This window comes from Eretmochelys imbricata, chromosome 12 (genome assembly GCF_965152235.1).
Source record: "Eretmochelys imbricata isolate rEreImb1 chromosome 12, rEreImb1.hap1, whole genome shotgun sequence".
In the NCBI taxonomy this organism is placed as follows: Eukaryota; Metazoa; Chordata; order Testudines; family Cheloniidae; genus Eretmochelys; species Eretmochelys imbricata.
The window spans coordinates 32,013,807-32,029,306 of NC_135583.1; positions in this window are offsets into that span (position 1 = coordinate 32,013,807).

The following is a 15,500-nucleotide window of genomic DNA, read 5'->3' on the forward strand; positions in this document are numbered from 1 at the left end:
TGCTTCTCGCTAAGAAATATATTCTACAGAGAGATCACAGTGAAATCTTCTATTTCTTAACGATAAAGGTATTTCCTCAGCTCAATGCACCAGGAGTTATACACTGAACTCTCAGGTCAGCTATTCGTGAAAAGAATCTCTCTCCGAGGGTTATACTCCCCAGTTTTCAATTACTGTTACATAAAAACCCTTATGTTTAATTGCATTTATTGCATTTCTTTGTTTCTGAAGCCCTTGCAGAGCCCCTGTGATCATCTCCAGCACAGCCTTTTATAAACAGGTCACACAGAGATGATATCCTGCTGATGCAGCCACATGCTGTTCTTCCACTGGGTAGCTCCATTTATCCTGGTGGCGTCATAAGAAAGAGCAAGAGCATTTCCTGATACTTCTCCTGGTCTCATTTACGTCCTGCGGCTTGTCCTGTATTTTGTACTCCTTTACTCTTTGAAAAGTGGAGTATATGGGAGATCATTAGATTTATTTTTGCTTCCATACAGGCTGCGTAGCGGGTAGATTGTCAGGTACGTTCTTGCCCATACTGCACATTGAGGAGGAGTGGGTTTTCTTACTGGAGTAAGAGGCCAGTGAAGATTATTTTTTGCAGCCTGTATTTCCCAAGCAATATTTTAACTATTTCTCGTCTAACAGTAAAACAGCTCCACAGCAGCAGAGTTCTCCTTTCATTGAGCTATTGTTACAAATAACCAGCTTTGTAGGCCATGACGACTCCAAGACCTCCAGCTACATTGCTCAGATTTACAGTACTATGTAAGCGGATGCCACCACACAGGGCCGACCGTAGCAATGTGCCATGCTCACTATTTCAGGGAACTCAGGTGTCCCCGGGGAAGCTGGGGGAAGGGCACTCCTGGGACTAAGCAACTGGCACTTGGTTTTCCCAACAGATCATTATCTTTCATTTTCAAATCCAATTCCTGCCACCGAGCATTCCTTTTAAGAAAAGAGAAAAACATCTCTTTGGCTCTTGCTGCATGGGGAGTGTTGTGCAGCAAAGTTCTTGAATCAGTGCAGGGGAGGGTATTGTTTTACACCAACCCTTCAACCATTGGTTCCCCTAACAATGAAATTAAATTATATTAGATTACGTGAATAGTCAAGATCAACTACAACTGTGTGCTACAAGCTTGTGCAAGTAGTCTTTTATTTAAATGAATCGCTGGGTCATTTTAATCACTTAAGTGGCTTAGCCTAGCAAAGCCTGCCCTTCGTTTCGGTTTAAGAGGCTTCCCTACCTGCACTCATCACTACTGAAAGAACAATCCTGTAGCTGGGCTCCATACAATTGGGCCCCGATTCAGCAAAGCATTTAAGCACGTGATTAACTTTAAGTTCCATTGAAGTCAATGGTCTTAAGCGCCCGGGGAGTTCAGGGGAGGCAAAGTGCAAAACAGCCACTTAGAGAATGAGAATGCAGCAGAGATAGGGAGGAGAAAGACTCTGAGCTAACAAAATACAACCCATGTAATATTTTCCAAGGTGCCGAAGTGACAAAGAACTAAAGTCCCATTAGCTTGGATACTAAGTCACTTCGGCACCTTGGAAAATATTGCTCCCACCTACACAGCATGGCTATGCTGTGCCCATGTGTGCCTGGCCCTTCGGAGTGGTCTTCATAAAGTTCATAAACCTAGACTTGTTTTGCTGGCTCTGCAAACCCTGAAAGTATTTTGCAATGTGCCACAAAACTTCAGGCTCTAGAAGGCTATTCCTATTCTACTCCTAGCAAACCAAGAGATCTCATGGTCACAGTTCAGGGCAACTGCACCTGTGTTCCAGCCAAGGGCCACTCCAGGCTTCCAGCTCCCCAGCTGTTGCGTTTCTGGGTGGACAGCCTTGTCTGTTTCCCTTCTGACCAGGGGATGTCCTGGTTACTCAGTTCCCTAACTACACTATGATATTCTCAGCACAGACAGATTGCCCAAGGACACTGCTTGCTTTCTCTTCAGAGATGCTTAACAGCTGTAACTGCTACAGTTATAAGGTACCATGCAACATGTCCTATGCAAGCCTACTTTATTCTTAAGGTAAAAAGCATGACAGAGAAAACACATTAAAAACAATAAAAGAACCTTCACACATGCTAATAAGCTTACCAGAATCAACCCCAACCCTAACATGGCTTCTGCCAAGATGCAGTCCATCAACCCCCCCCACCCAAGGGAATTCCTTGTGGTTACCAGTTCATCACAGCCTCAGCTCAGAACAAGCACACAGTCCTTCTAGCTCTGCCCTGAGAATTGGAGCCCTCCATGGACCAGGGATCCTGTCCATTTAGACCAATAAGACAGACATTAGTTAGTTTAAAACTAGGTTATTTCTACAAAAGCGCTTTCTTTGTCTCTTGGTGCCTGGAGAATCCAGTTTGAAGTAGCATATACATACCTTTCCAAGGGGTGACTTCAAAGGGTCAATAAGGAAGAAAGTTTTCTACTAGAGAAGGTGCATACAGTACCACAATAACACATACACAATTGCATTTTAAATACCATGTACCCCACAGCTATTAATCCTAATTCAATAAGATTCAACTTTATTCAGTACAGTTCAATCAGGATATTGCAGGAAACTGTCAGTCTGTCACACTGCCCACAAAGACACTGAGTGAAGGTCCTTGAGGAAGACTGGGGTAGGGAGTGGCTGGCTGAGGGAGTTCCCCTGGGAGATTAGAATCCATCCATTTGACTCTAAGAGAACTTGAAGGGGCTGATTTACTTCCAGCCACTGAGAAATGAAACTAACTCAAAAAATGTTGCAGCCAGCATGGGGGAGTTCTGTATTAGACCTTATCCTAACAGATAAAGGAGGACTAATCACAGAAGTAAAAATTAGGGCTGTCAAGCGATTAAATATTAATTGCAATTAATCGTGTGATTAAAAAATTAATCATGATTAATCATGCTACTAAACAATAAGAGAATACCATTTATTTCAATATTTTTGGATGTTTTCTACATTTTCAAATATATTGATTTCAGTTACAACAAAGAAAACAGAGTGCACGGTGCTCACTTGATATTTATTTTTGATTATAAATATTTGCCCTGTAAAAAACAAAATAAATAGTATAATACAAGTACTGTAGTGCAATCTATCACGAAAGTTGAACTTACAAATGTATAATTATGTACAAAAATAACTGCATTCAAAAATAAAACAATGTAAAACTTTAGAGCTTACAAGTCCACTCAGTCCTACTACTCCTTCAGCCAATTGTTCTGACAAACAAGTTTGTTTACATTTGCAGGAAATAATACTGCCCGCTTCTTTTTTTGCAATGTCACCTGAAAGTGAGAACAGGCATTCGCATGGTAATGTTGTAGCTCGCGTCGCAAGACATTTACGTGCCAGATATGGTAAAGATTCATATGTCCTTTCATGCTTCAACCACCATTCCAGAGGACACATGTCCATGCTAATGATGGGTTCTGCTCAATAATGATCCAAAGCAGTGCAGACTGATGCATGTTTATTTTCATCATCTGAGTGACATGCCACCAGGAGAAAGTTGATTTTCTTTTTTGATGGTTAAGGTTCTGTAGTTTCTGCATCAGAGTGTTGCTCTTTTAAGACTTCTGAAAGCATGCTCCACACCTCATCCCTCTCAGATTTTGGTAGGAACTTCAGATTCTTAGACATTGAGTCGAGTGCTGTAGTTATCTCTCGAAATCTCACATTGGTACCTTCTTTGCATTTTGTCAAATCTGCAGTGAAATCGTTCTTAAAATGAACATGTGATGGGTCATCATCCGAGACTGGCATAACATGAAATATATGGCAGAATGTGGGTAAAACAGAGCAGGGGACATACAATTCTCCCCCAAGGAGTTCAGTCATAAATTTAATTAATGCATTATTTTTTAACGAGCGTCATCAGCATGAAAGTACATCCTCTGGAATGGTGGCCGAAGCATGAAGGGGCATACAAATGTTTAGCATATCTGGCACGTAAATACCTTGCAACACTGGCTACAAAAGTGCCATGTGAATGCTTGTTCTCACATTCAGGTGACACTGTAAATAAGAAGCAGGCAACATTATCTCCCATAAATGTAAACAAACTTGTTTGTCTTAGCAATTGGCTGAACAAGAAGTAGGACTGAGTGGACTTGTAGTCTCTAAAGTTTTACATTGTTTTGTTTTTGATTTATGTAACAAAAAAAATCTACATTTGTAAGTTTCACTTTCACGATAAAGAGATTGCACTACATACTTGTATGAAGGGAACTGAAAAATACTATTTCTTTTATCATTTTTACAGTGCAAATATTTGTTATAAAATTAATATAGAGTGAGCACTGTATACTTTGTATTATGTGTTGTAATTAAAATCAATATATTTGAAAATGTAGAAAAACATCCAAAATTTTTAATAAATTTCAGTTGGTATTCTATTGTTTAACAGCACAATTAAAACAGCGATTGATTTTTTTAATCGCGATTAATTTTTTTGAATTAATTGCATGAGTTAAATGCAATTAATCGACAGCCTGAGTAAAAATTTATGGTAGCTTAGGTACAAATTATCATTACTTGATCACATGAATAACGTGCAGTCAGAACACAGTCCAGGCCAGTAATATATATACTTGGTGCTTTAATAGGGCCAATTTCACAAAGCTGTAAACAATTATGAGCCAAATCAGCTGTGAGGAAGAATTTAATCAAAAAAAGTGAATGATAATTGGGAATCACAATCAAGGAAGAAGACTGTATTGGTTAAAATAAATACCTGGTTTAAAGGGGGAGTAAAGGCAGCTGTAAATTTTTTTTAAAAAAATAATATATAACAAATGGAAGAAAGAGGAAGTTGATAGTAATAAATATAAATCAGAAGTTAGGAACTGTAGAAAACTAACAAGGGAAACCAAAGTGCACAAGGAGAAATCTATGGTTAGCAGAGTTAAGGATAATAAATACAATTTTTAAAAATAGTAGGAACCCAAAGGGATCCTGATCATGTATTGGTCAGGTACAATGATAAATAATGAGTAAAAAGGTAGAGGTAGTCAAGAAATATTCCTGTTCTGTATTTGTGGGAAAAGAATATATGAGGCAGTCTCATCATATGATGATGATATCACTTTTTCCATCCCACTAGTTACTAGTATCTCTGGGAGATGTTAAACAGAAGCTACTGAAGTTACATATTTTAAAATCAGCAGGTCCTGAAAACTTACATTCAAGAGTTTTAAAAGAGCTGGGTGAGGAACTTGCTGGACCATTAATGTTGATTTTCAACAAGTTTTGGAGCACTGGGGAAGTTCCAGAAGACTGGAAGGAAGGTAATGTTGGGCCAATTTTAAAAAAAGTTAAAACGGAATGACCCAGGTAATTTAGTCTTGTTAGCCTGACATTGATCTCAGGCAAGATAATGGAGCAGCTTTAGTTCTTAATAATGAACTAAAGAAAGGTAAGGCAATTAATGCAAATCAACAGGGGTTTATGGAAAAGAGATCCTGTCAAACTAATTTGATATATTTTTTGATGAGATTAAAAGTTTGGTAGATAAAAAGATAATATTGTTGATGTAATATACCTAGAGTTCTATCAGGCATTTGACTTGGCACCACCTAATATTTTGATTAAAAAATGAGAATGACATAAAATTAACATGATAAACATTAAATGGATTAAAAACTGACTGACTGGTCTCAGAATGTAACTGTAATCACGGAATAATTACTGAGTGGCTCTGTTTCCAGTGGGGTCCCAAAGGGACCAGTTGTTGGTCCTACACTATTTAACATCTCTGTCAATAGCCTGGAAATAAACATAAAATCACCACTGAAAGTTTGCAGATGACAAAAAAATTGGGGGAGTGGTAAATAATGAAGAGGACACGTCACTGATTCAGAGAAATCTTGATCGCTTGGTAAAATGGGTGCAAGCAAATAATATGCCTTTTAATACAGCTAAATGCAAATCTAAACATCAGAGAACAAAGAATGTAGGACACATTGGGGATTCTATCCTGGGAAGCAGTGATTCTGAAAAAGATTTGTGGTGGATAATCAGCTGAACATGAGCTCCCAGTGTGACTTTGTGGTCAAAAGACCTAATGCAATTGTGGCATGGAATACTGTGTCCAGTTCTGGCACCCACAATTCGGGAAGGATGTTAGTAAATTGGAGAGGGTTCAGAGAAGATCCACAAGAATGACTGAAGGATTAGAAAACATGCTATGCAGTAATAAACTCAAAGAGCTCAATCTATTTAGCTTAACAAAAAGAGCAGATTAAGGGGTGACTTGATTACAGTCTATAAGTACCTACATGCGGATACATATTTAATAATGTGTTCTTCAGTCTAGCAGAGAAAGGTATAACACGATCCAATGTCTGGAAGTTGAAGTGAGATAAATTCAGACTGGAAATAAGGAGTAAATTTTTAAAGGTGAGAGTAATTCATCATGGAACAATTTACCAAGGGTTGTGATGGATTCTCTACCCCGTCAACTTTTAAATCAAGATTGAATGTTTTTCTAAAAGATCTGCTCTAGGAATTATAGTGGAGAAATTCTATGTCCTGCGTTATACAGGAGGTCAGAGCAGATGACGACAATGGTCCATTTATGAATCTATGAAGGGTAGTGTTTGCACACCACTGTTGCTGAAATGCATTCACTGGTATGCAGGGAGGAGGGTGGGGTTTTTAAAGGGGGACATGGCAGTGCTGGGGTGAAGGTGCTTTGCTGAAAACTTCACGCCTGCAGCTGGGGCAGAAATATTCCCTTTATGTTTAATCAAATATTGTGAAAAATAAAATCCAGGGCTTTTTCCCCTTCTCCACATTGGCCTAATGTTCCCTGAGTCCCTGCTAAATATACAACGGATCTGCTAGGCACACCTCCCCAAGAGAAGTTGAGTAAAATCTGTGATGAGTGGATTTCAGGGGTGCTCCTAAACCACAAAAATAGTCTCTGTTGAATTAGAAATTTTGTTTTATCCACAATCTAACATCATAAACAGAAAAGCCTGACAAGATTATTTGCTCAGGAGAAAAAATGATGATTATGACTTTGTACTGAATTAGCATTGGGAAGTGACCATTTTTCTCTCTCTCAAGTTCACTCCTACTCGTATACATGTAGTGACTACGTTAGATATACATCTGTTGAGGATGGTTTAATCTGAGCTTGGCACAGGTAAGGGAGATGATGTCTTGAGGTCCCTTCCAGCCCTACATTTTTATGATTCTACGTTTTACCACTTGGAGATCTCAGAGTTTCTTAAAACAGCTAGCCAGGTGTGCAGTAAAGCATAGGCGCTGACTTCACCTCTTTCCCATAGATGTTTGATCTCCCCTCTGCCTCCGGCTCTGCCCCCACTCCACCCCTTCCATGAGAACCCGCCCCTGCTCCACCCCCATTCCAACTCTTCCCCAAAGTCCCCGCCCCAACTCTGCCCCCTCCCTGCCCCTATTCCAACTCCTTCCCCAAATCCTCACCCCGGCCCCACCTCTTCTGCTGAGGTTCCCGCTCCTACCCCACCTCAGAGCGTGCTAATGCCTCCAAACAGCTGTTTGGTGGTGGCTAGACAGGAAGTGCTGGGAGGTAGGTGGAGGAGCGTGGACACGCTGCGCTTGGGGGAGGGAGGAGGTGGTGCGGCAGGGGGTGAGGGGAGCTTGGCTGTCGGTGTCGACTAATTAGTCGGTGTCGACTAATTTTTCCCCATGGGTGCTCCAGCTGCGGAGCACCAACAGATTCGGCGCCTATGCAGTAAAGGGAAGGCAAAACCAGTGTCAGGGTCCCAGGAAAAGCAAGACCAACAACCATTGGCTGAGAGTTCACCATTCATTTGTCACCACACCTTAGGAAGTGCTACAGGCAATATAAATTAGACCTGCTGTAAACTAGTTTCACTCTTCTCTGAATGTTCACTTTAAGGTCTGCATTTATTTGCCTACCTTTTGGCTAATACATATGGGACCAATTCATCCCCAGGGCAAGTCCACTGAAGAAAATGTTATACCAAGGTGAAATTGGAGAAGGGATGAATGATTTTGAGTGCCCAGTTCAGAAACCTTTAAGAGGCCTCATTGTGTGTGTGTGTGGGGGGGGGGAAGGGAGGGTGCTGCAGACTTTCTAAAACACTGCCCCCTTTAAGATATCTCGAATTGGGCCCTTAACAACTGATATGCAACAACAGATGCATAAGTCAATTGACTCCCATGGACGCCGTGTGAACTTATATATTTGGGGGTAGGGGGGGAGAAGAGAGATGAATCACTGCAGGAGTGTGACCTCTAACATTTTAGGCAACAGAAGAGTCCCAAGAAATAGCCTTTTTATATTAACCTATGCCAACCACATTTCAAATATAAAAACCTAAAAAAATACCACAGAATAAATTAAAGCCTGAGCTCATGCATCCAGAAATATAGATGACTGCTGGCATCTTCTCCTGCTGCTGACTTACTGTTTCACCTTGGGTAAGCCACTTATTTTGTGCCTCAGTTTCCCCATCCATAAAATCAGATTATAGCGGTGCAAAGCATTCTTAGTCATTATAACAAATGTAGATCTTGGTTCTTTCCTTTCCCTAAGAGGTGATCTATGGAAGCCACTTTCTTTCTTTTAAAAAAGTGAATTGATTTTTTTAAATCTAACTTTCCAAACGAAAATCAAAAGAAAGAATAAGGCTGGAGTTATATCTGTTCAACGGGAATCCAACATTTAAATGAGACTGCACTCACAAAAAAACAATTGTCTTACAAGGGCAATTGAAAATCAAAGTGAACGAGTATTTATAGCTACTGAGCTGCTTAAAACAACAAACTGAAACTGCAGCAGCAACCACTTCACAAAGTCATATTCTTGAAGAAGGGGGGGAGAAAAGATCAAAGATCTGCAGGCAGCCAGCTCTGCATACAAGTGGCTTTATCAGCTCTTGGCTGTGTTAAAGAGAGTCAGGCATCCTGAAAGAGAAAATATTTAATGAGGTGATGAATAACACTTCTTGGCCTTAATTATAAGGCTAGTACTAAGCAACAATAATTGCAGGATAAATTATCATCAAGAGATATTTCCAAATAAAAAAAATGCATGTCATTATCAAACAATTATTTTAAGTCTCATTTACATATAAAAAAGAATAAATGGGATATTTTTTTTTCTCCCTTCTATTTGTGGGGGTGGTGGAAATTTTCAGGGTGGTGCATGGGAATTAGATGCACAACACCCAGTATTGCTAATGACAGACTAATTCTCCTCACACCATGTTGCGAGTTGTGCATTCATGTCTGAGGGCAGAATTCAACCCAAGAAAAACTTAAATATCTTTCAGAATAGCAGCCGTGTTAGTCTGTATTCACAAAAAGAAAAGGAGTACTTGTGGCACCTTAGAGACTAACAAATTTATTTGAGCATAAGCTTTTGTGAGCTACAGCTCACTTCATCACATTCATTCAGTGGAAAATACAGTTGGGAGATCTATATACATAGAGAACATGAAACAATGGGTGTTACCCTACACACTGTAAGGAGAGTGATCACTTAAAGTGAGCTATTACCAGCAGGAGGGGGGGGGGGAAGGGGGACTGGGAGGGACCTTTTGTAGTGATAATCAAGGTGGGCCATTTCCAGCAGTTGACAAGAACGTCTGAGGAATGGTGTGGGGTACATTGGTCAAACTGGACACTCTCTACGTAAAAGAATAAATGGACACAATTCAGACATCAAGAATTATAACATTCAAAAACCAGTCGGAGAACACTTCAATCTCTTTGGTCACTCGATTAAAGACCTAAAAGTTGCAATTCAACAAAAAAACTTCAGCAGTCTCTCATTGTAGTCTGTTTTTGAATTGAAATTAATTTGCAAACTGGATACAATTAATTTAGGCTTGAATAGAGACTGGGAGTGGATGGGTCATTACACAAAACTATTCCCCCTTTAATATACCACCCCAGATTAGGGTATGTTTAATAGTGGGAATGTATGGCCTAATATCATCTCTTTGCAAAAATCATCATTAGAAAAAAATGGGAGAGAATCTAAGTTAGGGAATATTAGATGTTATGGATGGTAAGGTAGATAAATACGGAAGCCGTATTGACCTCAGCAGATGAGATTTTTAAAAGCTCAGGATTACAGGGACACAAAAACCACACTCTCTCTTGCCAGTAGATCCCAGTAGATCACTCAGAACTACAGCTGGCCAGGAAATGGTTTCCCCAAACCAGGAAATTTTTCATCTTGCAAAAATTTCCAATCCCAAATTGAAAAGTCAAAAATCTAGAAAATGTTAATGAACCAACAATTCCCCCCCAACACTCTCAAAAAAAAAAATCAGTTTGGGCCAATCAAAATGTTTTGTTTCTGTGATTTTGAATGTTTTGTTTTGATCTTGAGCGTTTAAAATGTATTTTTAGCTTCAGTTTCAAAACAGTCTTTTTGAACTGAAAAAGTGGAATTTTTCATTTTGAAAAATGTTGAAATTGTTTGCAAATTTCAACTATTTTTTCCTAAAAATGTTTTCGAAATGAGAAATTCATCAAAAACAAAAAACATCCCACAGTTTTGCTAAATCGGCATTTTCCAGTGAAAACATGTTTGCTTTAAAAATTCCTGACCACCGCTACCCAGAACAACCTCCTGAAGTATTCATAGCCCCAAAACTTGGTCTCCCTTAGCTGTGTATTATCCCCTTTCTTACTCTTCTCTCTCTGACACACACTTACATGCACACTAAGCACACGCAGCCCTTAATTTTCCATCGTGTTCCATGCTCCTCGTGCAGCCAATTACACTAGTGCAATGTGGTGTAAAACAGAGAATCAGGCCCAGGGATTGTACATATACACACACAGCGCTACACAGCAATCAGAAACTAGGGCCCTGATCCAAAGTCCAATGAAGAAAATGAAAAGACTCCAACTGACTCAATAGGCTTTAGATAAAGCCCTAGATTCTGAATGCTTAAAAGTGGAATTATTTTTAGTTACAAAACAGATTAAAATGCATTCAGTTCCACTACTTTTTTTCAGTATAAAGTTCACTGACAATGAGGCACAGTTAGTGCACTAGCTGCTGTTTCTTATGACCGAGAGCCAAGACTCTCAAAATAGAGAAAAATGCACAGTTCCTATTTCAAAAGCTCCCTCTAGCTTTCCCCAACTGTTTGTTACCAGGATTTTTCCTGATGATCTGCTAGAAAAAACAGCTTAGAGTCAAAGGTGGTCTCATCAGCCTTAGAGAAACACAAGCAGATATTGTATAACCAATTTCAAGTGGGTTTTTAATTTGTAAAAGCCACACAGTTAAGACGACACTAAAAGCCCACCCCCTTCTTTTGATTCAAGATCAAAGAGATTTTTATAAAAGTGACATAACCCTTAGATGTCCCAGAAAACCACATTTACCACTGAATTAACCAGCTTCAGTCTCCAAGCCCCTCTCTCTCTCTCTCACACACACACACAAACTAGAACAGAGGGGTTGGAGAAGCTGGTTTTATTTCAATTGTGGGCACAGCTGAAAGAAACAAACCGGTCAAGCCCCCTATAACTTAGTGCCAGCATATGATAGCCATTGTGGAGGGATAGAAGGATCTCTAAATGACAGATGTAGGATTATAGAGCCAGATCCTCAGCTGGTGTAAATCAGTGTAGTTCTATTGACTTCACTGATTTACACCAGCAAATCTGACCCAAAGGCTCCAAACTGGTAGCCTGTGGTATTGCAACAGTGGCATGCTCAGACTCTTATGAGACAAATACTCCTCTCTCTCCTTCCCCAGTGAATGGTCATAAGCTCTGGTGGCTGCATAGATGGCCTAAGAATATTGACCTGAAGAAAGGCAGAAAGAAGCAATTGGAAAAGCGGATGAGTAAAATCACACACGTTTTCAGAAACTGGAGCCTTTGTCCAATCTGTGTGCATGTACACTTGTGTTTTCAGGGACAAAGCTGGGATTTTGTGTGCAGAGTGGGCCAGACCAGTGCCTATCTAGCCACATACATGCATAAAATCTCTTATTTACATGTGCCTATACAGCAGTGTATAGACAAAGTTGGTGAGTCATTGCATGTGCAATGGTGCGTGTGGACTTGGTTTGCAAGAATGAAATCCAAAACATTTAGGACCCTGATCAGCCCCCTCTAGCAAAAATGTGGGAAGCAGCAAAATGCCCCCAAATTTATTCCCAAACAGTAAAATGTACTACACCCCAAATTGATGCACATTTTCAATGGGACCACGTAGTTTTCAGTGAGAGTGGATGTCCCAGAAGCAGCTGCACTTACATTTCTGAGTGACCTATTCCTCATGAGATTGCCTGTTCGGCCCAAACATGAATGTGATATAGCCGTGAAAAAAGCTAATGCGGTCTTGGGATGCATCAGGAGAGGTATTTCCAGTAGGGATAAGGAGGTTTTAGTACCGTTATACAAGGCACTGGTGAGACCTCACCTGGAGTACTGTGTGCAGTTCTGGTCTCCCATGTTTAAGAAGGATGAATTCAAACTGGAACAGGTACAGAGAAGGGCTACTAGGATGATCCGAGGAACGGACAACTTGTCTTATGAAAGGAGACTCAAGGAGCTTGGCTTGTTTAGCCTAACTAAAAGAAGGCTGAGGGGAGATATGATTGCTCTCTATAAATATATCAGAAGGATAAATACCGGAACGGGAGAGGAATTATTTAAGCTCAGTACCAATGTGGACACAAGAACAAATGGATATAAACTGGCCAGCAGGAAATTTAGACTAGAAATTAGATGAAGGTTTCTAACCATCAGAGGAGTGAAGTTTTGGAACAGCCTTCCAAGGGAAGCAGTGGGGGCAAAACATCTATCTGGCTTTAAGATTAAACTCGATAAGTTTATGGAGGAGATGGTATGATGGGATAACATGATTTTGGTAATTAATTGATCTTTAAATATTCATGGTAAATAGGCCTAATGGCCTGTGATGGGATGTTAGATGGGGTGGGATCTAAGTTACCCAGGAAAGAATTTTCTGTAGTATCTGGCTGGTGAATCTTGCCCATATGCTCAGGGTTTAGCTGATCGCCATATTTGGGGTCGGGAAGGAATTTTCCTCCAGGGCAGATTGGAAGAGGCCCTGGAGGTTTTTTGCCTTCCTCTGTAGCATGGGGCACGGGTCACTGGTCACTTGCTGGAGGATTCTCTGCTCCTTGAAGTCTTTGGACTACCATTTGAGGACTTCAATAGCACAGATATAGGTGTGAGGTTTTTTGCAGGAGTGATGGGTGAAATTCTGTGGCCTGCGTTGTGCAGGAGGACAGACTAGATGATCATAATGGTCCCTTCTGACCTAAATATCTATGAATCTATGAAGATGCACATGAGCAATGACAGCTGAGAGCATCAACTATTAAAATGTGGAAGAAGGGAAAGTAATGGGAATGCACTTCAGAATCCCCTCAGACATAGCACATGACACTGGAGGTAAATCAGAGGTATATGAGCGGGCTTGCTCACTAGTCTCAGATATGAATAGGTGCTCACACTGATGCTTTTGTAAGGTATTGGCTTTGGGTATGCATGTGTATGCATGTGAGTGAATGACAGAGCAGTCAAGTTGCGGCTGGCCCAAATTGGATCAAAGCCCTACTCCTGATGACACAATAGAAATTCTCTTTTTGTTCAAGCAGTAGAGACCTGTGGTTTTGGAGTTGAAGTGCCAAGGTGTAATCCTACTTCTGTAGGCGTGTGTGTATCCACCCAGCATGTAGGATTCCAGCAATCTATTCTATGTCCTTATATGACCCTTATGTGAGTATGGGTGTCTGTTTTCTGAAGCACATACATTCATTGCTCTAGATGCTGCATTGAATAGTGCTGCACAGATCTGGCCAAATTTTCAAGAGTCAGTCCAAGTACACACACCTGGACATTCCGGGTGGAAACACCAGAGCATGTGCTAATATGTCCATGCTTTGATCTAATACTCACAAGAGTGCAGATGTTAACATTTGTATCCAAAAACCCACTGCAGCTTTAACTAGCTCACTTTGTGAAGTCACATTTAGAAAGCAGCTTGCTGACAGAGATTTGGCCTTGACCAGGCCTACTTATTGGAAGGCCATTTGCATTTTTCTGCTGGAGTGCTCAAAAATGAGGAAGTATGAAACTCACTGTATCAGTTCCTCACTCATGGAAGATGGGAATGTGGTGGCATACTAGGTTACCTACTTAACCCACAGTTAGGAGTTGAAGGTGTTGGAATGAATCTCAGGACAGGAGCTAATAAAGGAGGAGAGCCCGTCATAAATGGTCTGGCTTCCACACACTGAGTGATAGTGGCAATATTCATGCCCTCTTCAAAGCTATCACCTTTGGTGGGAGTGGGTTATAGCGAGAGTGAGATCCAGCACAGCTGGTTGAACATTAGAATTTCCATCCTGCAAGAAATTCCAATACTTCAAAATTTGTTTCCATCCTGGATCTCCAACAGTGAACCACAGTCATGTGTCTCCCATCATGCACCACATTCGTTTAATCATCGGGAATACTAAGTGCTTCATGGGTGATGGAGTCCATGCAGGGACCTAGTCTGCTAAGGGTAACGGAGGCAAGAGGTACCAGAGCAGCTCAGGCAATGCAGATTAACATGAAACAGACCTGAAACGAAACATTTTGATTTGGTTCAATAAACCTGCCCCAAAATGTAACATTTCATTTCAGTTTTTCTAGTAGGCGATCAAGGAAATGTTTTGATTTTGTGCAAACCGCATTTTCTCTTGAAAAACCATTTCTACAGAAAATTCACAACCGGCTCTGGTGTCCAGCCTACCAAAAAGTCCAAGGAATGGGCTAGACTAGTGAAGTCCTTAAACACAAAACAAAAATCAAATAGCTTTTCTTTCTAGTACCTGATCTATATATTTCAACCCAATCCAACTCCCAGCGAAGTCAATAAAATGACTCTTCTCTGGCGGAAAGGCATCAAGCCCTATCTGACAAGAAAAATATGCATAAACTTGGTGTTTCTACAAAATAAATCATCTGACTCCTTCCTTTACTATTATCATCCCTACTGACTCTTCCAATTATTTTATAGCTCTTGTGAGTTACACAGATGATATATTATAACTTCATCCTATTTCTACAGGTATTCTCAGGAAACTGCAATGTCTCGGCATTAAAACAAAGCACTGCATGTTATGCAATAAAACAGAAGTTTATAATGAAGTTAAAAATTGGGAGCTTTATGAGAAAGTTAAAATTGTCAGAAGGGTGCAGAAAGATTTATTGCATTAACAGGGTGCTCTAAAATGAAAAGATTAAATAAAAAAAAGCAAAGTCTTTTATAAACCGAAGCAAACGTAGAGGCAATGTCACCGCTATTCGGCCACAAATTAGACCCATCGTTTTTGCTTTGCAGGGCCTGTCTTGCCCATGATTTTTTTCTGCACAGGAATGGAAGCAACAGAATAAAGAGAACAGGGGACTAGGCCAAAAAAAGAGATGGGGAGCACATTCCTGAAGGAGTATAAAGAGATGTACAGGGT